Genomic DNA, 23692 nt, shown 5'->3' with positions numbered 1-23692 from the left:
TATATAAATTAATAAAACATTCCTTTTAAATTAATTCTTTATACTACTTTAATTGCTTAGAATTGATTTGGTGATACTGGAGGAAAATATATACATATTTGCTGGAACTCCAAGAATGATATCTAAGTATTACCCCATATAGCATTTTTCTTGGTTTACCATGAAAATGAATAAAATACCAAATTGAGTCATAGATTATAATGTGCTCTTGGAATAGTGCTAACAAACTTGTTTAAAAAAAAAAAAAGGCCAACGCTATTTAAAGTAGCCATGCGATACCTCCTATTTTACTTTAGATGTTTATGGGACTATGTAAACTAAATGACAAATTATTTTATCTAAGACCAAACTGAATTCTTGGCTCCTTTCAGTGGAATTTTATGTGATATCTGAATGTATTTTCTGTTACCCAGACCAATCAGAACTGTTTATTGAATGTCTTTCATAATCTCAACGTACTGCTAGATGTTGGGCAGGATATAAGAGAATTTTAAGCACACAACCCTGTTCCAGAAAACATTCAAAATACTTTACAAAGATAAATTTTAAGTTAGTACAAATTAAAAATAAAAAGAAGACAAATTAACAAGGGTAGGAACACAGGATGTTACACAATCAAATGCAAGAATGTAAACTTCCTTTCCAACCTAATTCCATATAGCCAGTCCTTTATTCACTCACTCCTGTCTCATACCACCCTTATATCTGATTTGTGAATGTGCAAGCTCTTGGGAATTTGCTCTTTCCTCTGTTATGTTCCTCCCACTTAAAATGGTGACCACCTCAGTTACAACAGCACTCAACATTTATTCTATGTATTGCCTTCTTTACTGCCCTCAAAGCATTTACTACATTGGAGAATTATTCTTTATTTGATAGTTTATGTGTCCATTGTCTGCTGAACCTATTAGAAGGTCATCTCCATAATGACAAGGACTCCCTCTTTTATATCTGCATCCTCAGTTCCTAGTTCAATATCTAGGATATAGTAGGTGCTTAATAAATATTCATTGAATTAATACATTAAATATAGAAATGCACTATTTTTTTCTGAGTTTGCAAGAAATTAAAATTAAAAGATTTTTATGGGCTCCTAAAGGGATTGTGGGTTCCTAGATGGTATGTCTACTGTGCTTACAGAATAAGTTTACTCGTTTTTCCAAGGATAATTTAAATGTCACTTTACCCTCCAAGTCTAACCCCAATAATTGTAGAAATAAACACACACACACGTGCATTACTTCTTCTTCTTCTCCATTTTCATAGGACTTTCTATGAGCTCCAGTAAACTTCGTAATAGACTAGAAGCAAAGTCTGTTATCTAATTCATCTTTCTACTCCTCCAACCTTCCACCATAGAGCTTTATATTTGCTAATTAAAAATAAATGTATTTTGATTTGATATTGGATTCCTATACTAATAATATCTGTTCTAATAGTTAAGGAAGCTTTCATGAAACAAGAGCTACTTTAAATGGCCCTAGATTCATGTCGTAAGTGATAAAATGTTGAATACATTTGGTAGAAACACTTCATAGGTCACACCTGCGAGGATAGTAAGTTGGGACCAGATGACAAAGAATTGTGACTTTCAAGCAGAGAGTTTGGATTTTTGTTTTTTTGTTTTTTGTTTGTAGTGGTACAATTTCAGCTCACTGCATCCTCAACCTCCTAGGCTCAAGTAATCCTCCTGCCTCAGCCTCTATGTAGTTGTACTACAGACATGCACCACCACACCTGGCCAATTTTCCTTTTTTTTTTTTTTTTGAGATAGGGTTTTTCCCTGTTGCCCAAGCTGGTCTCAAACTCCCTGGGCTCAAGCTATGCATCCACCTCGACCTCCCAAAGTGCTAGGATTACAGGCATGAGCTACCATACCCAGCTGAGAATTGTAATCTTGATGCAGTAATCCATGAGGAGAGCCTGTAGGTTCTTAATCAGGAAGGCAACATGGTGAAAATGATATGTTAGGAAGATTTGTCTCTGAGTTGGCCATTGAAGAGATTAAAGCAGGAAAAGTCTGGAGGCAAGGAAACAAGAAAAATTATAGAAATGAAATGGTATGACTAGCCTATGTGCCAAGATGTAGTTTTATTCTATTTTTAATTTATTTTTGACTTCATTTACTGGTAAATACAAGACATTGTATTCAGGATATTCATTTTCTAAGCTACTTCTAACTTTTTAAAAAATTCATTATCTTGGCCAGGTGTGGTGGCTCACACCCATAACCCCAGCACTTTGGGAGGCCAAGGCAAGAGGTTTGCTTAAGCCCAAAAGTTTGAGATAATCCTGGACAACAAAGCGAGACTCCATCTCTACAAAAAATAAAAATAAAAATAAAAAATGATTAGCCAAGCATGGTGGCATGTGCCTGTGGTTCTAGCTACTCAGTGGGGTCTAAGGCTGGGGGGGTTACCTGAGCCCAGTAGTTCGAGGCTGCAGTGAGCTATGATCGTGCCACTGCACTCCAGCCTGGTTTATGAAGTGAGACCTGCCTGGGAAAAAAAAAAATTCATGATCTTAAATGTGTGTTGATACACGTTTCATCAGAAACATTGCATATTTCCTCCACACATGAAGCAACAATGTATTCTTTTTTTTTTTTTTTTGTATTCTTAAGTTCTCAATCCAATTAGTCAATAAACAAGCAATTTTTGAGCAATCTTGATTACTTTTTTTGATTGAGGCCACATCAGATTTAAATGCAAAAGCATAATAAAAGTAACTGTTCTATATGTGGTACTTTCTAATAAAAACAGTTTAAGTTATATTATTTTATTTACTTATTATACCAACAAATTATTGGTATTACATAAAACCCACTTTATAGAAGACAAAACTGGTAAGTTATGGAGCTAAGAAATGAGCCTAGTGCATCTGACACAGAGCCCATTTGCCTTTTATCTATCTTCTCAAGAAAGGTAAACATGTATATAAGACCATCATATTAGAAAGTAAGAGAGCAGATGCCACAAAGTCTAAATGCCTGTCCAAAAATAAAATTTCATGAAAACATTGAACATGGAAACATGAAAAGTTTTACTGGACCTTGAAATCATAGTTTGTTCAGAGAATATTCTGAATAGAATAAACAGCATGAATGAAGAGTGGAGGTAAGAATCATCCAGTGAATTGAACTGGAAAAATAAGATATGATAAGAAAGAAAAATAATACATGAAGAATGCTTCAAAGATATCTAACAAAAAAACTGAGTATATGGGAGAATTACCACTCAGGAAAAGGAATATGGAAGGAAGAAAATGAAGAAAGGAGGAGTGACAAGAGAACGAACAATGTTTTTAGTTTTTCATATACTGTATCCATATGCAGTTGTGTTTCTTATGAAGTTGATCAGTAGATAGCTGGGGATGGCAAAATTCAACTGAATTATAAACAGAGAGACCAGGAGCTCCTAGAGTAGCCCATTACTAAAGAGAGTGCAGACTGGGCCATGTTGCTATCTGTCAAGGAAGTCTGAAAAAATATGGTTACATCTTCAGAAAGCAACCCTTAGAGAAAAAAAAAATTGTGTATTATATGGGGTGTAGATTGTCATGTATATAAGGTCAAAAAATGTAGGGCAGGCTAAAATAGGTATCAAGTACACTTGTTTAAAGATATTATTTCCCTGAACTTAAAATAAAAGTTGGAAAAATTTTAAAAAGCTATGATTTTCCTGCATTATTCCCCATTTACTTTGCATACAAAAAACAGATAGGTGAGATTTAAAACTTTGCTCACTGTGATATATATCAGTATACAACAATCACTTCATCACAGGAATTTCTATGTGTGAATGGAGGAGGGGGTAACTGGACAAGCCTACAGAGTGCAAGAAGTAGAAATAGGCCTTTGCTATGCACTACTAAATTTAATTCTCTCAAAAGCTTATGATCCGGCTACTATTGGAGGGGCAGGTGTGGAGCTGATACTACTTATTTACTGGATTGGAGAGCCACTATTCAATCCCAGATTTTCCTCACTCTGAAACAGGCACTTTGGTCTACTATATTGTAAACTTCACTAAAATTAATGGGTTGAGTGAAGTCTGGATGCTAGAATATAAATTAGTAATTGAATGTGTTCAAAATTATAGGTCACATTTCAACATCATGCAGCAAAGGTAGGTTCCTCACCAACTCTGATCACTATTGTTCAGTAACAAGAAATTAAAGATATTTAGCACATTTTTAAATAAATAAACTCAGTTTAATTCCACTTCTCTTTTTCCTCTCAAACATTTTGAAGTATGTATCTACAATGTGCAAGGCTCTAGGCCTTCTCTTGAATTCATCTCATAAGTAACTGGAAGTCAGATGTAAGTTGCAAACAAATAAAAATAAATAAGAAGGTTTATTTTTCTCTGACTTCCATCAGCCTCTGGTGAAATCTTATTTAAGTATTTTGTTGTAAACTCATTCCTTTCCTATCTTTAAGATGGTGAGCTTTTTAGTCATCATTTTAAAATGCCAACTCATTCTTTAGCAAGAACAGTTATAGAGAGGCCAAAAGCAATAACTTTTATCATTTTATTCTGAGGGAGTGAATGTATTTTATACCATCTTTGGACACAATGTAAATCTCAGAGAGAATCAGGAGCTAGAGTGTTTGTTTAAATGAATTAATTTCATACTGAAGTAACTATGATACTTTGAGCCATAAATTAAGCTGATTTGAAAGAACTCAGAAGAACATTCCAAAACTGGTTACAGCACCAACGAAGAGGCTGAGATCTTTTACTTTTAAAGGAAGTTTTTAAACAAGATCTAATAAAATTCATTTTCATTTTTGGTATGGTGTACTTTGGAGCCCGGGAATTAGAAGAAAACTATATGACCATTATCAGAATGCTGTATGGATTCTACTTTCTAACAGCATATTAAAATTTTTTCCCTTCAAAGTTTATGTAGGAAAAACTGAGTATGATATTTTCTCCTGAAATAAAGAAATAGAATATTTTTCTATTAGAGAAAAGAATAATAACATATATTTGTAGATTTGAACTATAGCTTATAATTTGAGATTGTATAATTAAGGTCCATTAGTAAAGGTTTTCTTATTACCCCTAACTTGTCTGTACAGATAAGATGAAGCTACGTCCTCATGCACCTCCCCCTATATGCTTTCATGCATTGTCATGTTTCCTTAATATAGCTTCTAGGAAATAGATTAATTAATTCCAGGTGATAAAGAAACTGAGGCATAGAGGGTTGTCACTTGCCCACTCAACTTGTAAGGGCCCCAGCAGGAATTCAAACCTAAGAAAACATACCTCCTTGATGGGCTGGCAAAATTACTATGTTTACAATATTCTTTTTCTTTTTTAATCAACTTTATTGAAGTAGACCTTACATAAGACAAACTATATTTAAGTGTCCAGTTCAATGAGTTTTGGCAAATGGATGTAGCCATGTAATTATCATTACAAGAAAGATACAGAACATTTCCATCACTCCCAAAAGTTCTCTCCCACCCATTTGGTGTCAATACCTCATGTCTTCTTTCCTTCTGACAACCACTGATTTGCATCACTAGCTACATTTTTCATTTTATTGCATGCATATTTTGTTTAAAACAAGGCTGTTTTACATAAAACGCCAAATGCATTTTTATTCATATTTAACGGTAGGGTTTGAAATCATAGGGTCCTTACTTTAATATTTGTAAATTTTGCCAAATAAAGCTCCTAAACAAATACATAGCAATCAGTTTAGGGTTTAAAGGCTTGATGGCAATAGGAGGAGAAGAGAAGAGTATCTAAGCTTATTTTACAAAATTTGACTGAATGAAAAACAAATCAATAAGTAGTAAATAATTTTTAAACAAAACAAATAGAAGTAAATGTAATATGATCTTATATACCTCAAAGTGATAGTACCCAACTTAGAGAGGCGATCACTACGTCCAAATAATCTAGACCTCAGCCATGGAATCACCAGTCTTCTTTCTTCCTGACATGGTACTTCCTATCGCCTTTACTCTCCTCCTGTCGCTCAGCTTCCCTGGTTCCTTCTTCATACGTAACCTGAGGCTCTCCAGCTACCTTCCTTCTTGGACCTATGAGTGCTTGTTCTGACCTGTGACCCAGGCAACAACTGAGAGAAGCAAATTGCTACAGGGCTTGACAATAATGCCTTCTTAGTCCTTTCCTATCTGATCACTGTGGTATAATTAAAAGAAGTAAATAATTAGTTACAAACAGATGAACCACTTCAGGAGGTAAATAGAGAAATTACAAACAATGTTCAGATATGCAGTTTTTTTCTATAACTTTTTTTTCAAGTACATGGCAGTTTTTTTCTATAACTCATCAGATTTTCCTTTGAAATTCATACTTTTTTCAATAGTAGAAGGGAAAACAAAACACTCTTCAAATAACCTGGACTACAGTATTTTTTTTTCTTCCTTGTTAACTTGTCTCTTCTGGTTGATTCTGTCTTTCTCAAGAAGGTCTTTTGGATGCTTTCTCCTTCTTCATGCTTTTTGGAGAGGTGGTGTCAGGATATGGATGGGCTTTCTTAGCCATGTGGAGGTAGCAGAGAAGGATGCTCAAAGCCACAAAGTTTTTTTAAAACGTGTCTATCCGGACTATATGTTCTTTTATTTTGATTATACTTGTCTTTTTTTTTTTTCATAGTCAGATGGAGCACACAGGTTGAGCTCTCTACTGTCTCTTCTGCATGTCATCTCACTTCTTCTCTGGAGGATTAAGCTTTAAAACAGTCTGCTCCACATTGGTAAATAAAAGCTGTAATAAAGTCAGATCACTGGCACCAGATCTCTCAGTGAAGCTACAGACAATTAGAAAATCCTCTTTTATTGTAGCAACACTAAACTATGAAGGCTGTTGTTTTGCTGTGAACACAAAAACATAATTTTGCAATTCAAAATTAGTACCGATATTCTTTGTCCTCTCTCTCTCTCGTCATTTAGTCTCTGATGTAGCGATGCCAATCTTCCTTGAGCTAAAGTGAGGGACTGTACCCCCCCAAAAATAAAAAAGAAAACCGTATTAATAGACATATTTAAATGCATTGTCATGATTTCAATTATAAATGGAGAAAAGAAAAAGAATTAGAAAAATATACATTTTTGCTTAATGTCATTTCACATTACCCTTTTTTATAGTGTCAAAACCTCAGCCAGGCATTCAAAATTCTTCATAAAATTCTCCGTTTTTTTCTTGAACTGTTTTCCTGTAAAACACATTTTCTAAACACAACAACCCTTGTTTCTCTAAATATGTCTACTCTTTTGTTTCCATGTCTTTGCTCATGCTATCCCCACTATCTAGAATATCTTCCCTTGATAGACATTTTTGGAAGCCTATTCATTTAGGCCTAATTCAAATCCCATCTCTACCATGAAGCTAAGCAGTATTCTCTATCTTATTCTACTTCGTATTTCTATATGTTTTATGCCCGGTGTAACAATTTATCTTTTCCTATATGTATTAGAAATGTCTTCATCCTTTTGTCTTTCACACTGAAGTAAGTAGCTGCAGGTAGAAACTGTAGCTGGTGACAATTTGTCCTGGTCTCACTGATAATATTCAGCACAATACCTTACACAGTGTATGGCATATGGTATGTAATCAAATCTGTGATGCTGGTTGAATAACAATATTTTTTAAAAAATGTTAGTTCTGGCCGGGTGCACTGGCTCACTCCTATATTCCCAACACTTTGAGAGGCTGAGGCAGGCAGATCACCTGAGGCGAAGAGTTTGAGACCAGCCTAACCAACATGGTGAAACCTTGTCTCTGCTAAAAATACAAAAACTTAGCTAAGCATGGTGGTGGACACCTGTAACCCCAGCTACTCGGGAGGCTGAGGCAGGAGAATTACTTAAACCCAGGAAGCGCAGGCTGCAGTGAGCTGAGATCACACCATTGTACTTTAGCCTGGGAAACAAGAGGGAAACTCTGACTCAAAAAAAAAAAAAAATGTTATTTCTGAGAAAATTCAGAAGAATTGTGCCTAACCTTTTGGGATCAAATGATACTTTATATATAAATCCCATACACAGTCTGTATAATACAAAGAACTTCACAGAAGACAGATTTTTTTTAAATGTACTTTTCTAGTAACTAACAGAGATTAAGAAGGTCTATGCAGAAGCTTTGTTTTTAAATTGCTACATTTTTAAAAAACAAAAAACACATTTTTATACTACTTGGAAAATTTCATGAAATTAGGTTTTTAGATCTTGGTATCTGTTGAATCAATATAGATTATTTATATTGTAATTTCAGAAGAGCAGCTACAATGATCAAAGAGTCGAAGATAGTAATTCAAATTAAAAGCAAAAAATATAGCACAGGCTAACTTATATCTTAAAAGCACAGCTCAAGCTGAGCATGGTGACATGTACCTATAGTCCTAGCTACTTGAGAGGCTGAGGTAGAAGGATCACTTGAGCCCAGGAGTTTGAGACCAACCTGGACAATATAATGAGACCCAGCATATCTTTTAAATAATACTTTTAAAAAAGTGCAACTCAAGGTATCTTAACAGACTTGGAGAGTAGGAAGGTAAGAGGAGACAATAATTTTATGAGAATATAATTAGGAATAATTTAAATAGCCAAACATGGTATGATATATTATTTGGGTAGAAAGTATTGGCAACAAATTTTAGTGCAATGGGTAGAATGAAGGTAGAAAAATATAATGTATTTGAATAGAGTATATCATTATTTGAAATACATTGACATTAATATTGGCATAGTGATAGCCAAGACGACTGAATGAGCCCATTGCCTCCCAACCACAGATCCATGGATAAAAGATACAGGAAGTAAGACCAGAATCATAAGAAATTTAAAGGGGTAACTAAAAATATCTCAGGAGTCATAAAAGTGTTCAGAACAAATCACAAATAAATAGAAAAAATAATTTTATTGTAAAAGATAGACTTTTTAAAGTTGTGGTGCAAACTTCCCATATTACCCATAAATATTGCTAGTAGCCATTACTTTACATGTCTCTCTAAAGCAGCATTGGAAAAGCTGTTCTGAGTCAGAACATTTAGCAAGAAGTGCTCTCCCTGACAGCAGTGCCAAGGGACATCTTGATGGATATAATCAATCACAAAGTCCTCTATTCCCACTGTCATGCTTCATCCAATCACTAAATATTATCTGTGCTTTTACTATGTGCAAGACATTGTTCTAATTTTATATACCATAAGAATGAATCATAGCATCTGCTCTTAGGAACCATCTACTCCAGAGGACATATAGATACGTCTATTATAGGAGCAGAAGAAGTATGTGCCACAAAAATTTCTTTCAGGAGTTTGTAGAGGAAAGATTATAAAATACTGTAACCCAGTGCCTTATATACAATTAATATTTGTCAAATTGGTTAATGAATTTATGAATCCAATGATTTTTCTGAGCTTTATATGAATCTATTAGAGATTTTCATCCTGTATTATGTTTATGGCACAAGATTTAGAGCTACCTCTCTGTATAATGATATGTATGTATATATGTGAATAAAATGACATTCAAGCTTCTGTGAATAATGCCTTTTTATGAATCTTGGTCTATTATTAAAATCTACACACGATTTTATGCACTTTGATTATATACATCTTTTGCTTTAATTACTCGGAATTTTAGGTGCCATAATTTCCCAAATTCTCTTCAAAAATCCTTCTGTCTCCTGGTCGCCCTCCCATCCTTCTGGCTTCAGTTTCTCAGTCTCCTTTGTGGCCTTATTTCTTCTCGATCTTCTTTGTAATTTGGTCTTGCCAGGTTTCTGTCCTCAGCCTCTATTGTGTTCATTATGCATTTTTCTCTAAGTAACAACATTCAGTCTCGTGGTTCCAACGACTGCTAGTCTCACACTATTGCCGCATCTAATCCCCTAGCTTAGATATATCTTTTAAGCAGAGACTCAAACACTCAGTTCTATACTGAAAAGCGACATCTGGATGACGTGACACACAGAGATCTAAAGCTGAACAAGTCCTATAAATTCTGTCCCCTACATATTTCCAGATTCCTTAACCTACACATCTGCTCATGGCTACACCTTTAGTTGAGTCTCTTATTAGTTCTCAGAATTCAACGTCACTTCTTTGACTTTTCTATCCCATGCTTGCTCCCCAGGGAGCACATCAGGATATATTCTCCACACCACTGGCAGACTAATCTTTAGAAAGCTAATCTTATTTTGTTACTTCCCAATTAAAAATAGTTCAGTGATATTACATAAATTTAAAAATAAATAGCATGGTATATGCCAACATTGATGACTTTTCTACTTTCACCACTGATCATTCTTTTTATTATTCTCTGTAAACCAACTAATAGTAAGCTTGCAGGTGATGTCCTCTCTTCATTCTGTGCCATTGGAAATGTGTCTTTCTCTGCCCTTTCTCTCTTCTTTATCTGGTTAACACCAACTCATTCTTTAACCATTTCCCCTAATACATTTTTCCTAATACATCTTCAAAAAGCAGTCCTTAATCATTATTTTTTTTTTAGATATTGCCCTAAATGTATTTGGCAGGTCGTAATCTTTGATGTAGGTATGAGTGCTTCTTTAAGATCACTTTAAGAGTTAAAAGTCTTTTTCTTGCTATTAGGAAATCTGAATGAAAAGATAATACAGATTAAAATTGCCATAGCTGTGTATATTGGTGGTTAAGAGTTACTGATCTAAAGACATGTGTTTGAATCCTGTCTCAGTCAAGTACCAGTTTGGTAATCTTATGCAAACTTTTTTTTTAATCTCTCAGTTTTCTACTCTCTAAAGTGGATAGAGTTAACTGCTTCACAGGGTTTTTATGATATTAAATAAAATGTCATATATGAAGCATTTACATGAACATAATTATCCCAGAAAAGCCCTCCAAATGATCTATGTGCATTAAACATAATCTTTTATATTTAAAAGAATATATCTGATATATTTATGAACAAAATAATATGATGTCTGGGAATTGCTTCAAAATAATCCAGTGAAGAGAATAATTAAAAATGTGGTAGTACAGAGGAAACATGATTGTTTCTGAATTGCTAACTGCTGAAGCTTGTTGATGCCATGAGGAGGGTTCATTACACTAACCTCTCTGCAGAGTATGTGTTTGAAATTTTTTAGACTAGAAGTGCTCTTTTAAAAGTATAAAGATTCATAGTTTCTTTTATTAAGGCCAGATGAAGTGTTGGTTTGCATGTAGAGATCTCATCATATAAAAAGTATGTACCTTTGACTAGAATCACCCTCTGTAAAATGAGAAGCTATGCTTTGAGAGGTATGAGAGAACTGAGATGATTTAGGTCACAGAAAATTCAGAACTCTAATCTCATGTTTAGTTCAAGGACATGCACCGTGATGTGCTCTGGCTGGCAGATAAACCCAGAATACTCTGTCTCTTTCTCTCTGTCTCTCCCTCTCTCCATGCCCCCGCAGCTTTCTCCCCTCTCTTCTCTTCCACCCCCAGCATAAACTTTTAAATTCATGTAATATAAATGAATGTATAATATCACATCAACATATCTGGTTTTATTTTTTTACTTCCAACTTTTATTTTAGTTACAGGGGTTACAGGTGCAGATTGGTTACATTGATTCATTCTATCCATGGGCATAAAATATTTTTCCATTTGTTTGTGTCATCTCTGATTTTTTTCAGCAGTGTTTTGTAATTCTTGCTGTAGAGATCTTTCACTTCCATAGTTAGCTGTATCCCTAGGTATTTTAGTCTTTTTATGATTATTGATGTGTCTCTCAGTCTGAACATTATTGGTGCACAGAAAGGCTACTAATTTTTGTATATTGACTTTGTATCCTGAAATTGTTTATTAGTTCTAGAAGCCTTTAGACAGAACTTGTGGGGTTTTCTACTTATAGAATCATATTATCTGTGAAGAAAGATAGTTTAATTTTCTTTCTTTCTATTTAGATGCCTATTATTTCTTTCTCTTGCCTGATTGCTCTGGCTAGGACTTCTGGAATGTGGTTGAATAGGAGTGGTGAGAGCGGGCATCCTTGTCTTCTTCTAATTCTCGAAAACAAGGCTTCCAGCTTTTGCTCATTCAGTATGTCAGCACACATGGTTTTAGGTAGCAGAATTGTATTGTATTCTCATTGTATTTGCAAGTGCCCTAAAGTTATACATTGTAGCCTCTTAAGTAATTAATATAGAATTCATGTACATTTTATAGTAATTAAAGAGTACCTTTTTAACAATAAATATGTGAGTACTGTTATATATAAGAAGAAGAATTTAATTGGGTGTCGGGGACACCCATTTAAAGCTTGGTTTCAAATTTTAAGGATTTTAAGCTTGGTTTTCAAATTCTTCTACCTGCATAGCTATGACTACAACACTCAAACTCTCTGAGCCTCAGTTTCTTTAACTGTCAAGTGGATACTTTTTAAAAATGTTGCTTTGAGGAGTAAATGCAAGAAAGTGGGAAGAAATGAAATTTCGTGTACCTACAATATGCTAAGTATTTTAACATTAAAAAAAAATTTAAGCCTTCATAGGTATTTTGGCTGGGTGCGGTGGCTGAGCCCTGTAATCCTAGCACTGTAATCCCAGCACTTTGGGAGGCTGGGGTAGGTGGATCATTTGCAACCAAGCGAGACCAGGCTGGCCAACATGACAAATCCTGTCTCTGCTATAAATAAATAAATAAATAAATAAATAAATAAATAACTTGGGCAAGGTGGGACGTGCCTGTAATCCCACCTATTCAGAAAGCCAAGGCATGAGAATCACTTGAACCCAGAAGGTGAAAGTTGCAGTGAACCAAGATCACGCCACTGCACTCCAGCCTGGGTGACAAAGCCAGACTCTGTCTCAAAAAAGAGAAAAGAAAAAATAAAGTGCCTTCATAGGTATATTTTCCTCTTTCAAAATTAACAAAATTGGGGTTCAGGGAGATTAAATAATCAGATAGCATGGGTATACAGAGTGAGCAAATAGTACATAGTAGGTGCCTACTAAAGACTTGCTCTTGTCCCAGTTCTCTATTTATAACGTATATTCAAAACTGCTTTAGAGTAATGAATTTTAATAGCCAAACCTAAAGAATTTTATGACAGGTCTTTCATAAGATAATATTTTCCTGATGCTTTCTGGTTTTTATAGATTCTCTTCTTTCGGTGGTTTCTTTTTTTTTTTTTTTTTTTTTTAAAGGGGGTTTCCGTTTTTGTCCCCCAGGGTGGAGTGCAATGGCGCGATCTCGGCTCACCGCAACCTCCGCCTCCTGGGTTCAGGCAATTCTCCTGCCTCAGCCTCCTGAGTAGCTGGGACTACAGGCACGCGCCACCATGCCCAGCTAATTTTTTGTAGTTTTAGTAGAGACGGGGTTTCACCATGTTGACCAGGATGGTCTTGATCTCTTGACCTCGTGATCCACCCGCCTCGGCCTCCCAAAGTGCTGGGATTACAGGCTTGAGCCACCGCGCCCGGCCTTTTCGGTGGTTTCTAATATTACATTGTGACAAAACCATGAACTGACCACATAAAAAGTTAAATTCTCATCCCTTAAAGCACAAAAAGTTGATCTACCATTCGATTCAACAATCCCACTACTGGGTAGCTACCCAAAGGAAAAGAAGTCATTATATTAAAAGACACATGCACATGTATGTTTATTGCAGCACAATTCACAATTGCAAAGATACAGAACCAACCTAAGTGTACATTGATCAGTAAGTGGATTTGTAAAATGTGGTATATGTACACCATGGAATATCATTCATCCCTAAAAAGGAATGGTATAATTTCTTTTGAAGCAACTTGGATGGAACTGAAGGCCATTGTTCTAAGTGAAGTAACTCAGGAATAAAAAACCAAATGCCGTATTTTCTCACTTATAAGTGGGAGCTAAGCCATGAGTACACAAAGGCATACAGTGTGATCCATTGGACTTTCAAGACTCAAAAGGGGGAGGTTAGGAAGGGGATGACAAAAAAACTACATACTGGGTACAACATACACTACTGGGTGACCGGGCCACTAAAATCTCAGAATTTACCATTATACAATTTATACCTGTAACCACAGACCACTTGTACCCCAAAAGCTATTGAAATATTAAAATATATTTTAAAAATAAAATAAAGTTAAATTCTCATAGGAAAATTTAAATACAGATTTTACAATTATATATAATAAAAGTGAATATTAGAGATAAGTAGGAAAATTAATATATGTGATTGACATGTTATTATTTGTAAAATAAATAAGGAATAAATGCATTACTGAATAGACAGTCTGTGATGTCTCTGTGTCTTGCACACTAGGCAATACAACTACATTGTCTACTGACCCTAATTTTACCAAATAGGGTAAACTAAAGGCTTAAAGGTATAGTTTCAGTCTTTTGTTTAGGGATCTTTCTCACTTCTGGCACTCATAGTTACAGGTCTGTATCTGGTAGGAAAAAGGAAAGTTGGAGTAATGGCAGGGAGGTAGGGGCAGGGTGGGGAACAGTGTAGTCACACCAGCATGCTCTCTCACATCTTTCTCCCCAGATTCTCCAGAAAAGTAGAAGAATTTATCTAGTGGAGACCCTCCCTTGGACCCCCTCATGTTGGGTATGAGAACACTTTCATGAAGATGTATAAATCAACCTTTCTTGCTTTGACCCACCCCATTTTAGACAACGAATTGTCCAACTGCCTATTCTAGCTCCCTATTAAACTGCTACTCAGAAGATTATGTCTCTGCCTATTGCTGGACATTACAAGCTGTAAAATGTGTTCCTTGGTCTGCGGAAACGTAACTTAGCAATCCAAATTGGTGCAGTATCTTCTGTTCCAGTCCTTTTATAGTATTTTGAGCATTTGCATTCACCACTAAGTATGCAAAGCCTAGCCAGAGTGTCTATTCCTGTCAGGGCTCATTTGTAGTCTCCAGGGGCTACCGGCATCAGTCCTACTTGCCAGCTATGTGCAGGGCCTTCTCCCTGGGGACTCTGGCCCATACTATTAGCAGTCTCTGTCTTTCTTGTTGGCAGACAAGACAGTTCTCATTGTCAATTTCTTCCCTGGAGTGTGTAAAAGGAATATGTCTAAGATTGGGCCTATCTCTGCATTGCTGCGGTCCCCACTGTCCACACATTTCATGGATCCAAGTGGTCTCCTTGAGCAGGTACACCAGGATATCTATTTGCCTGTTCCAATCACCTTCTGATCCTTGAGGGGTCTTCTGATTGGCATCAATATATCCCACTATAACACACCCCTCAAATTCCCATCATGATCTCCTCAGGGCTATGCCTCATGTGTGTATCCCTTTAATAGGCTACTTTTCTATTGCCTCTATGCCTAGCTATATGGCCAGGATATTAGCCATCACATATGACTATGACTCAATAAAAACTCAAATATAAAGACAAACAGAATGCAATTCTGCCTGTCAGCCTAAGTTATTTTTACCTCTTCCAACTAGAACATCAGCCTTCCAAGTAAAATGTGGTTCACTCACATTGGAACTGCCATCTATAAACCAAGGAGCTCTTTGTTGATCAGCCAAGAGCGGTTCACAAGTACCATCTAAGTGGCAATAGGATTTGGCAAGTCTTCAGGTGGTTTCAAAGTCAGCTCTAGGGGGAAAGATGTTCATGACACCTTTTTGAATTCCCTCACTAGCGGCATGTTCCATATCAACCATTTTCATTTTATCATGGAATTTTCTTGGGCATTGTCTTCTCCATCAGAATGTTTCTTTGATATTGCAAAAGGCATTATGGGTATTTCAGGTTACAAGATTATTTTGTGCTTCTCAGTCATAGGAGGATTTAATTCAATTTCCCAATTTGACCATCAGTTTAGGGCTGTCTTAAATGGCAGACAATAGCAAGCTAGGTGTCTCTCACTAGATATTTTTCAGGTCCAAAATCTCAGTGGTCATTGCTAGGAGGCACTTACAGGCTTTTGCCATAAGCCCAATTTCTGTTCCACACAGGCCTAATGTGCTAAAAATGTATCCATACCAGCACTCCAGTTTCTGGTGTGTATTTCAAATTAACCATTTGTCTGGGTTCCCACAAACTTACTGGTTCCTATTTAGCATGTCCAATCAATACAGGAAAATGGGCAGATTTACATACCTTCTGCTTTACAATAATATGGAAAATATTCTCCTGTCACACAGAATACCCATCTCTAATAATACATTCAGATAAAGGAGATGCAATTGCTGCACATAAAGTTCATTCAAACATTTCAATTCTTATCTAACTTTCCATCTTTACTTCATTTATTTATCCATTTATTTAATTTGAGACGGAGCCTCACTCCGTCACCCAGGCAGGAGTGCAATGTGGCTCAGTCTCTACTCACTGCAACCTCTGCCTCCCAAGTTCAAGTGATTCTCCTGTGTCAGCCTCCTGAGTAGCTGGGATTACAGGTGTGCACCACCACACTCAGCTAATTTTTGTAATTTTAGTAGAGATGGGGTTTTGCCATATTGGCCAGGCTGGTCTCAAACTCTTGACCTCAAGTCATTTGCCCACCTTTGCCTCCCAAAGTGTTGAGATTACAGGCATAAGCAACTGCACCCAGCCTTCAAAATTCTTGAGTTGTTGTTAAGTTATAGAAATTCATGCTGTGCACAATGGCTCACACTTGTAATCCCAGCATTTTGGGAGGCTGAGGCGGGCGGATTACCTGAGGTCAGGTGTTCGAGACCAGCCTGACCTACATGGAGAAAACCTGACTCTCATAAAAGTACAAAATTAGCCAGGTGTGGTGGTGGGCGCCTATAATTCCAGATACTCAGGAGGTTGAGGCAGGAGAATGGCTTGAACCCAGGAGGCAGAAGTCACAGTGAGCCGAGATTGTGCCACTGCACTCCAGCCTAGGCAATAAGAGTGAAACCAACTCAAAAAAAAAGAAAAAGAAAAGGAAAAAAGAAATTCATACCTTGTGGATAATAATTCTGTGTTAGGTGTGATTTACAAACTTTTTTTTCTCTTCCGTGGGTGGGTTGTCATTTCACTCTCTTAATCGTGTCTCTCTTTTTTTTCTTTTTTTGCTAGAGACTTGCTTAATCGCCCAGACTGGAGTACAGTAACACAATCTTGGCTCACTGCAACCTTCTCTCTCAGCTTCAAGCGACCCTCCTGCCTCAGATTCCTTAGTAGCTGGCTGTACAGGTGTGCTACCATGCCAGGCCAATATTTTGTATTTTTAATAAAGAGAGAGTTTCGCCATGATGGCCAGGTTGGTCTTGAACTCCTGACCTCAAGTGATCTACCCACCTCGTACCCCCAAAGTTCTGGAATTACAGGCCTGGCCCCATCTTTACTTTATTAACCATTACATTGCTATATCCTCCCAATCTAACTGTAGGCTCGGTTAGCACTTCAACAATAGGTTTTTGACCTGTAGTACATGGAGCTTCTATGCCAAGGAGTTCCAGACATGTTTCTCTTCTACCTGCTGGCCATTTTACTCACTCAAGTGCATATGACCTTTGTTCCCCAGCTGGGGGTTGTGCCAAGGAATCCAGGCCCTCTCAGCAGTCTTTACCTTGCTTAGATTATAGAATCATCATTCCAGGCAATTGAAGGTTAGGTTTCTCGTTGTCATTATTTTCCTGTATCTTTTTATACTACTCCAAACTAGGGTGAATAAAGCAAATTTGTTTATGGCCCTTCAGTGTTGGGGACTTTTATGTTCATCCCAGCGGTGTCTGATTATTTATTTATCTAAAGGCTGGAGTATAGTGGCACAATCTCTGTTCACTGCAACCTCCACCTCTAGGGTTCAAGCAATTCTCCTGCCTCAGCATCTCGATTAGCGGGGACTACAGGTGCCTGCCACCAGGCCCTGTTAATTTGTGCATTTTTAGTAAAGACAGGGTTTTACCACATTGGCCAGGCTGGTCTTGAACTCCTGACCACAAGTGATCCATTGGACTCCCAAAGTGCTGGGATTACAGGTGTGAGCTATGGTGCCCGGGCTTTTTAAAGATTTCTAACTTGCTGAAATGAGTCCCTTGTCTCTTACCCGTTTGTTTTGTTCATTCTCTTAAATATCATTCTAATCTTCTTTGTTATCTGTTGTTTCAGCATAATTATTTTCCTTTGAAAGTAGCTCTGAGGTTATTGGCTGTAGGTTAGACCAGCCAGAATCTAAGCATAGCTCCCAGTATAAGGATCTGCCCTAACATGTGCCTTCACTTTTATTTATTTATCTATTTCCTATTAGTAGAGGCTCTGTGGCCAGAGGCTATAGTTTGGGCTAGCCAGAATCTAAGTTTGGCCCAGTGTCAAGACTCCACCCACTTCAAACACTCTCTCTTACTTTTGCTTTCACTATTACAGGTAGTCATAACCAAGGGATGGCATAGTTTTTTGTTTTTTGTTTTCTACCTTGAATTTCCTTATGTATGCAGTGAGTCAACGGTCTGGGAGATGGAGCTATTATTTCCAGATTCCATTAATAAGTTTTATATCCAGTAATGGACTGCAGTACATCAGTCATTCATACATAGCTGACCCTGTAGTCTTCCAAGAATCAAAAGTTTGTTATCATTTGCCTTTTCATTCTTTCTCTTCCCAGACTACATATTTCAGTGACTCAGGATTTTTCTCTGGAATCTCACTTCCTCTGACACCAAATTTCTATAGTGAGCCAAACTTCAAGGCTTGAGGACACAGTTCTCTACACTGCCAATTCTATGTAAGACTTCTGACACAAACTGCAAGTTCAGGAGTTTCCCAAAACCACTAACAGCTTTGATAATTTCCTAGGACACATAGGACTCACTGAGACTATTACACATACAATTATGGTTTGAAACAAAAAAGGGGTGTATTAAAATCAAACAAGGGAAGAGACACACATAGAGCAGTCTAGAGAGTTCCAAACGTAAGACTTCCCTTGCCCTCAGTAAACATTACCCTCCTGGTAAAAATGTGTGACAATACCCTTAGAGAATTGACAATCCAGAAAGGCCACCTACGCTTCAGTGCCCAGACTCTTTACTGGAGTTTCATGACTTGGGCATGATTGATTGATTAAGTTACAGCCCACATGGTTGCTCTCAGTCTCTATTCCCCCACTTCTCAGAGTTGCTATCACATGGCCCAAGAGGCCCACCATGGGTCACCTCATTAGCCTAAGCTAACAGGTGTGATCAGAAGTGTCCACCAGGAGTCACCTCGTTAGCATAAACTAGCAGATGTGATTTACAAGGCTCCCATGAATAACAAACACACTCCTATCACCAGGGATATTCCTAAGAGTTTAGAGATTAGTTTTCAAGGGCCAGGGCCAAGGCAAATACTTTACTAAAAATATATGTAATTAAAAAATAGATAATCCATTGAATTTCACCTTTGAAATTGTGTTTTTATGAAATATTTGTGATTTATAGACAGCAATTAAGTCAAACAATTATAATAATGATGACAAAGAACAATATCTGAGGTATACTCAAAAGCTTATGTGGGTTATTTGCCAGTTTTCCTGGCTATTTCTATGCTCTTTGATCTCTAGTGAATGTTGCTAGTCCTGATTTATCCTAATTTATCCTAATTTACTGTTGGCAAGGAAGACACTAATCAAATAGTCCTGCAGATAAATGAAAAATTAAAACTGAGATAAGTATGAAGAAGAATAAATTCAAAACTGAAGAAGGAGAAAATAATTGGAAGAGAAACCTGGTCAGAAAGGGGACTTCAAAGAAGATTTCTCTATGGAAGTGTCAATGGACCCACAATACAGTGGGGAAGGAAAAAGATGCTCTGGTATTCTTTCTTTTAAATGACAGTTTTATATTCAACTTTAATGGTACAAGCAGTAGAAAGCCTGGCTGCTCACAGAGATGCAGAAACACTCAAAACCTTGTTTCAGGACCCACCCAGTGTCGTTCCCATTTGGTATCTGACTCATAATGAAGCCAGAGGCTTCAAGTTTCAGACGCATGCAAAGGTGGTACATTTCAATACTCAATTCCAATTAATGTGGATATTTCCTGGGATCAGAGAAGGACAGGTTATTTGACCCATCAGGCCTCTGACCTTTGCTCCTGCCAGAAGCGAGAGAAACCATGCCTGTTTTTAAATAGCAGGAGAGACTTTTTCAGCACAGGCTGGTGGGAAAAAGGCAAATCTATCTACCCATCTGGGCGTTGTTAGACAGGAGTGTCGCAAGTGCCTACACCCTGCAGCGCATCTGGCAGGATTAGGGCTCTCAAACTTTCCCAGTGGCCCAGCTTGTGATTCCTTCTTGCTTTCCAAGTTTCCATATGCATGTATTATTAAAAAATGTTCTTGGACAGTTTGTATTAATTACTCAGATTTTGAATGTGCTCATTGTTTATCATCATTTTAATAACAGTCCTACCTCAGGTTTATGTGTTTATTCTTATATAGTTGTGTTCCTTTAATTATCTTATTTGTCTTTATGATGTCTGCAAAATAAAAGGGGAATGAATGTTATTATACCAATTTTTATGGATGCAGAAACCTGAGCACAGTCTCTCATCATGAGTTGCTGAAGTCATTTTTCTGACACAATCCACAACCGGACTGACTGCTTACCTAGACTCTTAGCTTTGTCTGGAGCTGTCTCAAGCTGGTTAGCGTGCAAAGTACAAATTTATTGACTGAAAGAAAAAAACCTTGAAAAGATAGTACTAAATGTAAATAAATAAGTCACAAAATATGCAGCCAATTGGATTAAACTCATCAAAAAATAACCCGACACATAAACTATTTTTAAATGCCACCTATTAAATTATAAAGTTTTATGATTGCCGTTATCATGGTAAACAGAATTATTATTGACTGCAACACTTTAGATTCCAAAGGTGGTATATGCTCTAAATTTTACCAATAAATTACATGTATTAAAAATTTGCCAAGTGTGGAAATACGTAGGTTTTTCTCCAAAAATTATTATTTTTGAATTATAATAGAACAGTGTATAATTAACCCATGCATGGGGAGACAGAAACTGAAACAAAAGGTGTATCTTTAATATCTCAGCCTCTTTTTATAGCACTTTATTTTCTGAATAACATTATTTTTGGGGCAGATGCAGTGGCTCACGCCTGTAATCCCAGCACTTTGGGAGGCCAAGGCAGGCAGATAACCCGAGGTCAAGGGTTTGAGACCAGCCTGACCAACATGGAGAAACCCCATCTTTACTAAAAATACAAAAATTAGCCAGATGTGGTGGCAGGTGCCTGTAATCCCAGCTACTCGGGAGGCTGAGGGAGGAGAATCACTTAAACCCGGAAGGTGGAGGTTGCAGTGAGCCAAGACTGCACCACTCTACTCCTGCCTGGGCAACAGAGCAAGACTCCATCTCAAAAAACAAACAAACAAACAAACAAAATTCTTTTTCATATATATATATATATATATATATATACACATACATATATATTATTTTATGGTAGTTTAATTTATGAGCATTTGACTCAGAACTGATGACATACCAAATATATGAGACCTCTGGGTTTTATAGTTACATAATGCTGTATTTAAAAAAAAAGGCATTGTTTTTCTATGAAAATTTAGAAAGAGTAATACATGTGGTCTTTCAAAAGAGCAAGATTTAGTTTATTCTATCTTTTAAAAGCTAGAGAATTTCCTGCTTATTATTACTGGAAACTCTGCTGTTAAAAGCCCTTCTTTGTATATAGGTTTCTGTCTTGTTTCTGAAGAAAATAAATAGATATTGCAAAAAAGAATGATTATTTGCCGGGCACTGAAACTCAAAAATGATTTTACACTTTTTAAGACTATCTGTGTTCTTCAGTACTGCCCCAGACACTGGAGCAGAAGGAGCTCCAGGGCCTCCACTGCAGTTAAAGCGACCCCACTTTTATCTGTACCTAGAAAGGTTTCAAATAAAAAGTGTTCCCCTAAAAGAAGCACCATTAAAAATTCCAGGGCAGAAGTATATCCCCCAGATGTTATCAGATCACTTGTATGGCTTTTTCAACCTGCTTGTGAGATAGGCCTAACAGACTTTGAAATTACTTCAAACTTGGGGATCCTTTTGATAATGAACACATCTGTGATTTATGAGAATGTGGTTGTACTTCAGATGGACTGTGATGTATTTTAAAGCATAGTGTAGAGCTACAACCCACCATCTCAGCAGAGAGTTTACAGAATTACCTGTGGCCAGATGTGGAAGAAACAGAGCACCTCAGCCCTGACTTTGTGACCAACTAAAATGGTTCCAGAAACTTTACATAAACAATTAGTCAATCCTTACTGTTATTCTCTAACATATTTTGGTAATAATCCTATTACCATTTTCAGACCCTTCTAGAATTAAACCACTTCTGTGACTGGATGGTCGTGGAATCTGTGATATTTAACACTAACTCTCTCTTTTTACCACTTAAACTCATTGCATAGAACAGAGACAGTGACTCAATTCTGAATAATTAGTTCTTTATAAGATATGCTGTCACTTAGGAAAAATAATATTTTAGATGTTTTTACTAATTCATAAGACATTTTTAACAAGCAGTACTGGATAATATGCTTGCTAAGTTTCAATTTTGTTTGACCTGCCAGAAGTAAGTTGTTCCTGTAATATTTTAATAATCCATGACGTGAACCTCAGGATTTTTTCTAAAGGTTGTCATTATTAACACTTATATAAATCCAGAAAACATTTTAATATAAGTTCAGAGCCATTAGGTCCTAGAGGGAAAAATGACTCTTAGGACATTCCTGACATTCAAAGAGGATATTTTGAAACAATAATTCCTCCAGACTAACAGGCAGAATCCACTGCAGCACTATGCTATGGTGTCTGGAATAATTATTTTCATTTTATTATTGTGATCTGCAGATCACAACAGAAGAGGCCTTTCTCACACAGAGACATCTGCTCAGCTTGCTTAGTTTTTGATCTCCTTTCTTCAGTTCGTATGGATTTTGTAGGAACTTGCCATGTGTCACACTTTACCTCATAAACAGTAATGTATCTTTGGAACAACTCCAAAGAAACTATGAGAACATGTGAAGTAGACTAAAATTTATTTCAAGAAAGGTGCTGTGTAATTATGAAGTATTATGATACTTTGTATGCTGTAAACATCTGAACACATTCTGAAGTGGAAATGTGCATTTCTTTGGAGTATGAGACTACCACACTCACCTAATAACTCATAATAATCCCATAAATGTGAATATTTAGCCTATTGTGCTGACTATTATTTCATTGAAGGTGTGTTTTCAGTCTGAGAAAAAAATTAAAATGACAAACCAGATATTTCACATTTTTCGTAAAATCATGGTGCTAAAAAGAATCAACCACAGAAATATAATATGTATGAAAACTCCAAATTGTTCTAGATAGAGAGATTAAAAAAATAAGACAAGGCATGAAAATAACCTCAACTAATATTCTGAGGCCCAAAGAGAATTGACTTAGGTGGTTTGGGTTGCTCTATATTACATTTCTGTACCTGTTGGATTTAGTTTTTTTGCTAAAAGTATCTGTTAGAGGCAATGCTTGTGATTACTTAGTTTTAGTGACTTGGGAATAGGAAAGCAGTAAAAGTAGTGGGAGATAAGGACAGTCTTGGTTAGAAATTCTAAAATCTAATAAATGCAAACCTAACAGTTTGAAAATTATGCCTAAGGCCATTTTTTTCATTATGAATGAAATAAGTAAACTCAGTGAAAGTTTTGTATTCAAAATGTTTCATTGATGTAATTGACTTCTTAAGAA

This window comes from Sapajus apella, unplaced genomic scaffold, assembly GCF_009761245.1.
Source record: "Sapajus apella isolate SASKATOON/1434 unplaced genomic scaffold, GSC_monkey_1.0 scaffold4, whole genome shotgun sequence".
Classification (NCBI taxonomy): domain Eukaryota; kingdom Metazoa; phylum Chordata; class Mammalia; order Primates; family Cebidae; genus Sapajus; species Sapajus apella.
The sequence above is the reverse complement of the archived record's forward strand: the minus strand, read 5'-3'. Positions refer to the sequence as shown.